Source organism: Pleurodeles waltl, chromosome 3_1 (assembly GCF_031143425.1).
Source record: "Pleurodeles waltl isolate 20211129_DDA chromosome 3_1, aPleWal1.hap1.20221129, whole genome shotgun sequence".
Taxonomy (NCBI): domain Eukaryota; kingdom Metazoa; phylum Chordata; class Amphibia; order Caudata; family Salamandridae; genus Pleurodeles; species Pleurodeles waltl.
In genome coordinates, this window is record NC_090440.1 from 936,225 (window position 1) to 947,063 (window position 10,839).

Here is a 10,839-nt window from a genome sequence, read left to right on the forward strand (position 1 = left end):
TCATCACGACTTGTGTTCTGAGGAAACTTGCTGTACTTTACTCCTACTTTCCTGGGCTCTGGGATGGATACTTTACTTACCTTTGGCGGTTTCCTACACTCCCAGCGCCCCTCTGCACACTACACTTGCCTAGGGGGGGATTTAACATTCGCTTTCGACTATTTTAGTATATGGTTTGTGTTGCACCTAGGCCTATTGCAATCTATTGCATTTTCTAATGTTTGTACTATTCTATGACTGTTTACTTACCTGATTTTGGTTAGTAGTATATATATTGTGTATAATACTTACCTCCAGAAGGAATATTGCCTCTAAGATATTTTTGGCCTTGTGTCACTAAAATAAAGTACCTCTGTTTTTGGTAACACTGAGTATTGTCTTTTATTGTGTATAAGTACTGAGAAACTATAGTGGTATTGCAAGACCTCTGCATGTCTCCTAGTTCAGCCTCGGCTGCTCTGCCACAGCTACCTCTAGACAGCCTAAGCTGCTAGACACTGCCTACATTTCACTAATAAGGGATAACTGGACATGGTATAAGATGTAAGTACCATAGGTATCCACTACAAATCAGGCCAGCCTCCTACAGGCCTCTTGTTATTCTGGTGCCCGGGCTGAGTTTGTGCTGCCGTTCCACCCTGTCCCTGAGATCTGTGTATTTCATCAGCCCCCCTCATCTGCCCAGCACCTCAGGACCTTTACTATAATAGAACCAAGCCCGGCATATTACTCTACACTTCCATACACTCACAGGTCCGCCCTGGACTCTGCAGTGCCTTGAATCCTGCTGAGCACCAGTTCTGCCCCCAAGACATGGGCAGAAGGTATATCCAGTCCAGACAGTGGTGAAACAAAGACCTGCACCTCCAGGTGCCCCCTCAGCACAGTACCCTGGCCTGAGTGAGTCGGGTTTTGGGTTGGGGCTCCTGCCCTTCCTGGACTCTCCTGTGCTTCTTGGTCTTGGTCCCCTCTTTCCACAGGTCCTTTGCTCCAGGAATCCACCGCTGGTGTCTTGCAGTCTCTTCTGGAGTTTGCAATATTATTCTGTTCTTCTTTCTGTGTATTCTAGGAAACGTAATGTGATTTACTCCTGCTTTCCTGGTCACTGGGGTGGGTTCTGGTACTTACCTTTGGGGTTCTAAGTACTCCCAGCTGCCCTCTACACACTACACTTGCATAGGTTAGGAGACCGACTTTTGCATTCCACTTTTTTAGTATATGGTTTGTGCCCCCCCTAGGGCTATTTCTCTCTATTGTGATTTTCACAAATGCCACTGTTTTCTGTTTCTATGTCTATTTCTGCATACTAGTGTATATAATTGGTGTATTACTTACCTCCTAAGGGAGTATAGCCTCAATTATATTTTTGGTATTTGTGTCACCAAAGTAAAGTACCTTTATTTTTGTAACAATGAGTGTTTTCTTTCATGTATGTGAGTATTATGTGACGGCAGTGGTATTACATGAGTTTTGCAGGTCTCCTAGATAAGCCTTGGCTGCTCATCCACAGCTACCTCTAGAGAGCCTGGCTTCTAGACACTGACTACATTTCATTAATAAGGGATAACTGTACCTGGTATAGGTACCTACCACACACCAGGCCAGCCTCCAACATTGGTGGTGCAGCTGTGGGATAAGTACTTGTACTTGCACTTGCCTTATCATTCTGCCACTGGTGCTTTCCACAGGAAAGACCCCTCCATACCTAGAGGTATACATAGTACCTAGTGCAGGAATCTAGTATCTAAAGTTTAGGCAAGCTAGGGTATAGGCATAGTCCTTGCTCTAAATGTCTTTCAGAGAGACTAGGGGTTAGGTAGGTTAGGTACACCCTACACTATCCTAGCACACACCATGTCTGCAGATGGACATAGCCTTTATAAGAACCTGACCTTCAAGGACTGAGGGGGTCATTATGACCCTGGCGGAAGGCGGAGAACCGGTGGTAAGACCGCCAACAGGCTGGCGGTCTTACTTTGTGTAATTCTGACCTTGGCGGTTACCACCATGGTCATCCGCTGGTTCTCCGTTCCAACCGCCGGGCTGGAGACCTGGGTCTCCAGCCCGGCGGCCGTCACTATACCGCCCGCGGTATTTGGACCCGGCTTACCGCCGTGGATTTCTAGCGGTTTGAACCGCCATGAAATCCATGGCGGTAAGCACTATCAGGACCAGGGAATTCCTTCCCTGGCACTGATAGGGGTCTCCCCCACCCCCACCCACACCCTGACTCCCTCCCCTACCCCCCCACCACCCCTGCCACCCACCAAAGGTGGCAGGGCCCGTCTCCCCACCCGACCCTGAACATCACTTCACCCATACCCACACGACACGCACGCAGGCACCACCTACATACTTACACGCACACACGCCGACATACATGCCTACATCCACACACACAGTCATACACGCACACCCACATTCAAACGTAGACGCACACATCCATACAGACATACCCGCAGACATACACGCACTCATTCCCATACACTCAACACCCCCGCAAGCATACACGCACTCACACACCCCATCTACATACACACATGCACACCCCCATGCACCCACACAACACCCCCCAACCCCCTCCCCTCACGGACGATCGACTTACCTGGTCCGACGATCCTCCGGGAGGGGACGGGAGCCATGGGGGCAGCTCCGCCGACACCACACCGCCAACAGAACACCGCCACAGCGAATCACAGGACGTGTTTCGCTGGGCGGTGTTCTGTTGGCGTGGCGGTGGAGGTGGAGCAACCTCCACTTCCCCGCCTCCAGCCAGTATGGCTGTTGCCGGCTCTCCGTCCGTAAAAGGACGGAGAGCTGCCAACGGTCATAATAGGCCAAGCGGCAAACCGCCACCACTGGCGGTCTTCCGCACGGCGGTCCCTCGTGGTCTTTAAAAAAGACCGCCGAGGTCAAAATGACCCCCTGAGTGTTTTCTTTTAGGTGTGTAAGTACTGTGTGACTACAGTGGTATTGCATGAGCTTTGCATGTCTCCTAGTTAGGCCTTGGCTGCTCAGCTACAGCTACCTCTAGACAGCCTGGCTTCTAGACACTGATTGCACTACACGAAGAAGGGATAACTGGACCTGGTATGAGGTGTAAGTACTAAAGGTACCCACTGCACACCAGGCCAGCCTCCTACAGTCAGTGTCCGATGGGCTAGTGACCGGTCACTATCTGGGCTGGTGGCCGGTCAGTGTCTGGGGTGGTGACCGGTCAGTGTCTCGGCTGGGGACAGGTCAGTGCCCAATGGGCTGTTGACCGGTCAGTGTCTGGGCTGGTGGCCGGTCAGTGTCTGGGTTTGTGACAGGTCAGTGCCCGATGGGCTGGTGGCTGGTCAGTGTCTGGGCTGGTGGCCGGTCAGTGTCTGGGCTGGTGACTGGTCAGTTTCTGGGATGGTGACCGCTCAGTGTCTGGGCTGGTGACAGGTCAGTGCCCGATGGGCTGGTGACCGGTCACTATCTGGGCTGGTGACTGGTCAGTGTCTGGGCTGGTGAGCGGTCAGTAGGCTGGGCTACTGACAAGTCAGTGTGTGTGCTGGTGACAGGTGGTCGGTCAGTGGGCTGGGCTAATGACAGGTCACTGTGTGGTCTGTTAACAGATCAGTGTCTGGGATGGTGACAGCTCAGTATCTGGGCTCGTGGCAGGTCAGTGTCTGGGAGAGTGACAGGTCAGTGTGTGGACTGGTGGCCGGTCAGTGTCTGGTGACAATGTGGAATCGCATTTCCCTGGGATCCATTTTGGGCCTGTTGTCTGGGCTGGTGGCCGGTCAGGTTGTGGTCTGCTGACAGGTCAGTGTGGGGCTGGTGACAGGTCAATGCCCAATGGGCTGGTGACAGGTCAGTGTCTGGGCTGTTGACAGGTCAATGTCTGGTCTAGTGGCGGTCAGTGTGTGGGCTGGTGGGTGGTCAGTGTGTGGGCTGATGACAGGTCAGTGTGTGGGCTGGGGACAGGTCAGTGTCTGACGGGCTGGTGACAGGTCAGTGCCCGATGGGCTAGTGACCTGTCAGTGTCTGGGCTGGTAGCCAGTCAGTGTGTGGGCCGGTCAGCGTCTGGACTGGTGACAGGTCAGTGTGTGGGCTGTTGGCCGGTCTCTGTGTGGGCTGAGGAAAGGTTAATGTCTAGGCTGATGACCGGTCATTGTCTGGGCTTGTGGCCGGTCAGTGTCTGGGCTGGTGACAGGTCAGTGTCTGGGCTGGTGACCATTCTGTGTGTAGGCTGGTATTAGGTCACTGTCTGGGTTGGTGGCCGGTCAGTGTGCAGGCTGGGGGCCGGTCAGTGTCTGGGCTGGTGACAGGTCAGTGCCCAATGGGCTGGTGACCGGTCAGTGTGTGGGCTGGTGGCCAGTCAGTGTCTGGGCTAGTGACAGGTCAGTGTGTGGGCTGTTGGCCGGTCAGTGTGTGGGCTGGTGACAGGTCAGTGTCTGGATTGGTGACAGATCAGTTTGTGGGCTGCTGGCTGGTCAGTGTGTGGGCTGGTGACAAGTCAGTGTCTGGGCTGGTGACAGATCAGTTTGTGGGCTGCTGGCTGGTCAATGTCTGGGCTGGTGACCGGTCAGTGTCTGGGCTGGTGGGCGGTCAGGTTGTGGGCTGATGACAGGTCAGTGTGTGGGCTGGTGACCAGTCAGTGCCCGATGGCCTGGTGACAGGTCAGTGCCTGATGGGCTGGTGACAGGTCAGTCTCTGGGCTGGTAGTGTGCAGGCTGGTGGCCGGTCAGTGTATGGGCTGGTGACAGGTCAGTGCCCAATGGGCTGGTGACCGGTCAGTGTGTGGGCTGGTGGCCGGTCAGCATCTGGGCTAGTGACAGGTCACTGTGTGGGGTTTTGGCCGGTCAGTGTGTGGGCTGGTGGCCGGTCAGTGTCTGGGCTGGTGGCCGGTCAGTGTCCAGGCTAGAGACAGGTCAGTGTGTAGGCCTGGAGACCGGTCAGTGCCCGATGGGCTGGTGACTGGTCACTGTCTCGGCTGATAGCCGGTCAGTGTGTGGGCTGGTGGCCGGTCAGTGTCTGGGCTAGTGACTGGTCAGTGCGTGGGCTGTTGGCCAGTCAGTGTGTGGGCTGGTGGCCGGTCAGTGTCTGGGCTGGTGACAAGTCAGTGTGTGTGCTGGTGACCGGTCTCTGTGTGGGCCGGGGAAAGGTCAGTGTCTGGGCTGCTGACCGGTCAGTGTCTGGGCTGGTGGCCGGTCAGTGTCCAGGCTAGTGACAGCTCAGTGTGTGGTCCTGGGGACCGGTCAGTGCCCGATGGGCTAGTGACTGGTCACTGTCTGGGCTGGTAGCCGGTCAGTGTATGGGCTGGTGGCCGGTCAGTGTCTGAGTTGGTGACTGGTCAGTGTCTGGGCTGGTGACAGTCAGTGTCTGCGCTGGTACCCGGTCAGTGTGTCGGCTGGTGGCCGGTCAGGGTCTGGGCTGGTGACAGGTCAGTGCCCAATGGGCTGGTGACCAGTCAGTGTGTGGCTATTGGCCGGTCAGTGTGTGGGCTGGTGTCCGGTCAGTGTCTGGGCTGGTGACAGTCAGTGTGTGGGCTAGTGACAGGTCAGTGTTGAGGCTAGTGATAGGTCAGTGCCTGGGCTGGTGACCAGTCAGTGTGTGGGTTGGCGGCTGGTCAGTGTCTGGGCTGGTGGCAGGTCAGTGTCTGGGATGGTGACTGGTCAGTGTCTGGGCTGGTGGCTGGTCAGTGTCTGGGCTGGTGACAGGTTAGTTTGTGGGCCTGGGGATGGGTATGGGTCAGTGCCCGATGGGCTGGTGGCCGGTCAGTGTCTGGGATGGTGACTGGTCAGTGTCTGGGCTGGTGAAAGGGCCCCCAGTACTGCACACATGGCACACACCGTACAAAGGGCATGCCACCAGTACTGTACACGGACCCAGTACCGTACACCCAGTACTGTACAGACTTCACGCTCCTACACCCTGGTGGACACGTGCTCTTGTGTAGGGAGCGCTGAACACGGACCCAGTGTACACACAGTAGTGTACACCCAGTACTTTACACACAGCACTGTATACACTGCACTGTACACACAGTAGTGTACACACAGCACTGCACACACAGCACTGTAAAAACAGCAGTGTGCAACCAATAGTGTACACGCAGCACTGTACACCCAGTACTGTACACACAGCACTGTACACACAGTAGCGCACACACAGCACTGCACACACAACACTGCACACACAGCACTGTACAGTCAGTACCATAGGCACAGCACTGTACACTGTGTACTGTACACACAGCACTGCACACACAGCAATGTACATACAGAACTGTACACACAGCACTGCACACAGCGCTGCTCACTCAGCACTGCACGCACAGCGCTGCACACACTGCAATGAACACCCAGGGCTGAACACTCAGTACTGTATACACACCGCTGCACACACAGCACTGCACACACTGCAGTGTACAGATAGCAATGCACACACAGTACTGTACACACAGCAGCGCACACCCAGTACTGTACACACAGCACCGCACACCCAGTACTCTACACCCAGCACCGCACAAACAGTAGTGTCCACACAGCACCGCACACACAGCAATGCACACACAGCACCACACACACAGCACTCTACACACATCACTGTGCACACAGCACTGCACACACAACAGTGTACACATATCACTGCACACACAGCACTGAACACACAGCAGTGTGCACACAACACTGCACACACAGCACTGCACACCCAGCACTGCACCCAGAGCACTGTGCACACAGCAATGTACACACAGCACTGCACCCCCAGTATTGTACACACAGCACTGAACACAAAGTACTGTACACATAGCACTGCACACACAGTAGTGTACACAGAGCACTGTGCACACAGCAATGCACACACAGTAGTGTACACACAGCACTGCACATACAGCACTCTACACACAGCACTGCACACACAGCACTGTACACACAGCACTCTACACAAAGCACTGCCCACACAGCACTGCAAACACAGCACTCTACACACAGCACTCTACATAAAGCACTGCAAACACAGCACTGCACACACAGCACTCTACACACAGCACTGCACACACAGTATTGTACACACAGCACTCTACACCCAGCACTCTACACACAGCACTGCACACACAACACTGCACACACAGCACCACACACACAGCACTCTACACACAGCACTGCACACACAGCACTCTACACACAGCACTGCACTCACAGCACTGCACACACAGCACTCTACACACAGCACTACACATAGCACTGCACACACAGCACTGCACACACAGCACTGCACACACCGCACTCTACACACAGCACCTCACATACAGCACTCTACACACAGCACTGCACTCACAGCACTGCACACACAGCACTGCACACACAGCACTCTACACACAGCACTGCACACACAGCACTTTACACACAGCACTGCACTCACAGCACTGCACACACACAGCACTGCACACCCAGTACTATACACACAGCACTGCACACAAAGTACTGTACACATAGCACTGCACACACAGTAGTGTACACACAGCACTGCACACACAGCACTGTACACACAGCACTCTACACACAGCACTCTACAAAAAGCACTGCAGACACAGCACTCTACACAAAGCACTGCAAACACAGCACTGCACACACAGCACTCTACACACAGCACTGCACACACAGTATTGTACACACAGCACTCTACACACAGCACTGCACACACAGCACTGCCCATACATCCCTCTACACACAGCACTGCACACACAGCACTCTACACACAACACTGCACTCACAGCACTGCACACACAGCACTCTACACACAGCACTGCACTCACAGCACTGCACTCACAGCACTGCACACACAGCACTGCACACACAGCACTCTACACACAGCACTGCACACACAGAATGCTCCTACACCCTGACCTGAACAGATGTGTTACTTAATCCACACTACATGGCAAGCCTGGGAGAGGTGTGACTGTGCAATGTCCTTTACTGCTGCCCGTCACCGCATGCACCACCTACCACCAGCTGCCTTCTAGGCACCATAATAATGCATGAGTGCCCGTGTGTACGTTTTTCCTCACCAGTGGCACATTTAGGGCTCCACATTTAAAGCTCCTTCTCTCTGAAGTGCTGAACTCATGTGAAGAGGAGCTTTATGCAGAAACCTTTGTGCTCTCAACGTGCGGCACATCCAAGTTAAACATCACCAGACCCAAAGTGCTGGCACTTCCATTAACCCCAGCAGCCCCGAGCAGCCTCTGAGCATCCACCAGCTCCTCATACGATAAGGACCGGGTGCAGGGATGTTTTTTGTGTCAGCCTCAGATTCCTCCCCTCCCTCCTTCCCTAGACCAGGGTGACCGTGGGAGCCACATCCTGAGGTCCCTCACACACCCCAGGGCAGAAATCCGACCAATACACAGCACAGAGTGATCACCAGTAACTGTTGTTAAATCCATTACTTACTGAAGGCGCCGAAGAGGGTCAGAGCTCCCAGTGGGGTGGTACAGATGCTGAACATGGCTCTGCTGACTGCTGTTGAGGATGCACAGACTGCTGCTGAGGATGCACAGACTGCTGCTGAGGATGCACTTGGGGCTGCTGAGCAGTCACTCTGCTGCTCAGGAAGGACAGTGGCAGTGAGGTGCATGTGTGTCTATATATGTACCCACTGGAGCTGACTCCGCCCACCTCCTGCAGGAGGAGGATGAGAGCCAGAACCCAGAGTTGAGAAGAGATTAAGATCTCGTGGGTGCGGTAAATACAAGCCCTTGATGAAGCTGATTGTGAGTGAAAGATTAAAGCGCCTTCTAGAACCGAGAAACTGCAAGCATGTGTGTGAGCTACAGGGAGACCTCTTAGCCAGAGGCGGCCACACCTGGGAGGAAGGCTTGTTACATACCCACACCTGGGAGGGGGGCTTCTTACATACCCACACCTGAGAGGGATGCTTGGTATATGCCCACACCTGAGAGGGAGGCTTGTTACATACCCACACCTAAGAGGGAGGCTTCTTACATACCCACACCTGAGAGGGAGGCTTCTTACATACCCACACCTGAGAGGGAGGCTTCATACATACCCACACCTGAGAGGGAGGCTTGTTACATACCCACACCTGGGAGGGAGGCTTCTTACATACCTACACCTGAGAGGGAGGCTTCCTACATACCCACACCTGAGAGGGAGGCTTGTGACATACCCACTCCTGACAGGGAGGCTTCTTACATACCCACACCTGAGAGGGATGCTTGCTAAATACCCACACCTGGGAGGGAGGCTTCTTACATACCCACACCTGAGAGGGAGGCTTCTTTCATACCCACACGTGAGAGGGATGCTTGCTACATACCCACACCTGGGAGGGAGGCTTCTTACATACCCACACCTGAGAGGGATGCTTGTTACATACCCACACCTGGGAGGGAAGCTTCTTACATACCCACACCTGAGAGGGAGGCTTGGTACATACCCACACCAGAGAGGGATGCTTGGTATATGCCCACACCTGGGAGGGAGGCTTCTTACATACCCACACCTGAAAGGGAGGCTTCGTACATACCCACACCTGAGAAGGAGGCTTGTTACATACCCGCACCTGGGAGGGAGGCTTCTAACATACCCACACCTGAGAGGGATGCTTGGTATATGCCCACACCTGAGAGGGAGGCTTCTTACATACCCCCACCTGGGAGGGAAGCTTCTTACATCCCCACACCTGGGAGGGAGGCTTCTTACATACCCACACCAGAGAGGGAGGCTTGGTACATACCCACACCTGAGAGGGAGGCTTGTTACATACCCACACCTGAGAGGGAGGCTTGTTACAGACCCACACCTGGGAGGGAGGCTTCTTACATACCCACACCTGGAAGGAGGCTTGTTACATACCCACACCTGAGAGGGAGGCTCCTTACAAACCCACACCTGAGAGGTAGGCTTCTAACATACCCACACTTGGGATGAAGGCTTCTTAAATACTCACACCTGGGAGGGATGCTTGGTACATATCCACAGCTGAGAGGGAGGCTTGATACATACCCACACCTGAGAGGGAGGTTTCATATATTCCCACACCTTAGAGGGAGGCTTCTTAAATACCCACACCTGAGAGGGACGCTTTTACATACCCACACCTGAGAGGGAGGCTTCTTACATACTCACACCTGAGAGGGATGCTTGTTTCAAACCCACACCTGAGAGGGAGGCTTCTTACATACCCACACCTGAGAGGGAGGCTTCTCACATACCCACACCTGAGAGGGATGCTTGTCACATACCCACACTTGGAAGGGAGGCTTCTTACATACCTGAGAGGGATGATTGTTACATGCCCACACCTGATAGGGAGACTTGCTACATACCTACACTTGGGAGGGAGGCTTCCTACATACCCACATCTGAGAGGACAGCTTGGTACACACCCACACCTGAGAGGAAGGCTTCTTACATATCCATACCTGAGACGGAGGCTTGTTACATACCAACACCTGAGAGGGAGGCTTCTTACAAACCCACACCTGAGAGGGAGGCTTGTAACATACCCACACTTGGGATGAAGGCTTCTTAAATACTGACACCTGAGAGGGATGCTTGGTACATATCCACACCTGAGAGGGAGGCTTGAGACATACCCACACCTGAGAGGGAGGTTTCATATATTCCCACACCTTAGAGGGAGGCTTCTTAAATACCCACACCTCAGAGGGACGCTTGTTACATACCCACACCTGAGAGGGAGGCTTCTTACATACCCACACCTGAGAGGGATGCTTGCTTCATACCCACACCTGAGAATGAGGCTTCTGACATACCCACACCTGAGAAGGAGGCTTGGTACATACCCACACCTGAGAGGGATGCTTGGTATATG

The 10,839-nt window shown here is 54.0% G+C and overlaps 1 long non-coding RNA gene across 1 annotated transcript in view; it reads right to left on the reverse strand.

Annotated features, from left to right (window-relative positions):
- LOC138285951 (uncharacterized) overlaps positions 1-8,577 on the reverse strand; it is a 79,837-nt gene extending 71,260 nt beyond the window's left edge. Inside the window, exon 1 of the long non-coding RNA XR_011201664.1 lies at positions 8,433-8,577. This is a non-coding gene — a long non-coding RNA (uncharacterized lncRNA). The remainder of the gene's footprint in view (positions 1-8,432) is intronic.
- Between the last annotated feature and the right edge of the window lie 2,262 nt (positions 8,578-10,839).